Raw genomic sequence first — 1,700 nt, 5'->3', positions numbered from 1 at the left:
TACCATTTCTTACACTCTTCCTTGCTTCCTGAAAATCTGAGTTCTCATCTGGTGTCATTTACTTCAGCATAAAGAATGATCTTCCTTGTAAGGCAAATCTGTTGATAGCAAATTCTCTTAGTTTTTGTTTATCTGAAATATCTTCATTTCATCTTCATCTTGACAGGTACCTTTGCTAGATATACCATTCTGGTTAACAGATTTTTTTCTACACATGTTAAGAAGTCATTCTATTCTCCTCTAGTCTCCTTCCTTCTAATGAACAGTCAGCTGCCATTCGGATCATTGTTCCCCAGTATGTAACATCTCATTTTTCTCTGGATGCTTTCCACATTTCCCCATTACCTTTATGTTTCAGGACTTTGGCTGTTGCATGGCTGTATAATTTCATGCCTCTCTACTTTTGCTTCTGCTGAGATTTCTACTAGAAATGACCTGTCTCTCAACCCATTATCAACTTACCAATATCCTACCCGGGCACTAAAGACCAGTTCAGAGGTCTCCTTCTCTGTGATACCTCCCCACAAAACCCCTGACAGTGTAATAGCTACTTCTCTCCTCTCCCAACACTTCACCCTTTCTCTTTATTACAGCACATGAAACATATCATTGTAATTATATTTTTGCATATCGCCTTCCATTTGACTTTTCTCAATGACAAGAGTTCTCTCTTATTCTCTTTTCAGTCCTTGTACCTAGCATAATGCCAGGGGCATCATAGATGTTCAATGAATGTTTACAGGCTGATTGGGTGAATAAATAAACAAATTGAATTCACCAAAGACAATAAGCTAGTGTTTCTAGGGCCCTTTATAAAGAGAAATCAAGTGACATTCACCCTCAAGTTTAACTTGATGATGAGTAACACTGTTTAGATTTTGATTGAGGATATATAGATTCCTGAGAAACCTCCAGGGAAAAGCTCTCAGGTTTCTGAATGGAGGCCAAGAATGAGTTTTAAATCTGAGACAAGTGAATAAAAGTAAAAGCAGTCCTTTTTTATTAGATGTTATCTTCCCAGTCATTATGAAATCATTTTGTATTCATTGTGATAACACCAATTATTAATGTACTCATTTGGCATTCATATGACTGTCTTATGCACTTCCATAGGAATTCTCTTGCAATTAGCTATTAGTTGATGTTAATAGCAATAGATATTTAAAATAATATGCTACCAAATAGGGTCACCAGCAGAAAAGGGATCAATGTATTCAAGCACGAGAGACTTGAGGGCAATCCCTTTCAGTGTGAAAAGTTCTTGAGATGCTACAATGGAGTTTGAGAAACTGTAGAAACTCAACTTAGCCCAAGATGGGACCCCAGGAGTCTTGACCATCTCTCTTTTCGAGAACATGATTTTAATTTAAAACAAAACTATGACAAACTGCCATTTGATTCAGCATTTTTCTTTCAGTTTATATGCAGATCAACTATGTCCTAAATTGTCTATCTCTTATTTACTTCATTTACTACCTGTATTTTTCTATTAGATACCAAATCTTGTTTCCTAAATGACTGTTCTAGAAAAGAGATTTGGAGGCAATATCAACATAAAATGTACATTCATCCTCAGATCAAAGAAATGCTGGGCTTATGAAGAACAGTAGTTTGTGAAAGATGAGTTAGTAAGCTTCACCTTCAAACAGAGCCATTCGAAATACAAAATGAAGATCACAGTCTGAGCTCATGGGTTCATT

This window comes from Pongo abelii, chromosome 17 (genome assembly GCF_028885655.2).
Source record: "Pongo abelii isolate AG06213 chromosome 17, NHGRI_mPonAbe1-v2.0_pri, whole genome shotgun sequence".
Taxonomy (NCBI): Eukaryota; Metazoa; Chordata; class Mammalia; order Primates; family Hominidae; genus Pongo; species Pongo abelii.
This window is presented reverse-complemented; position numbering follows the sequence as displayed.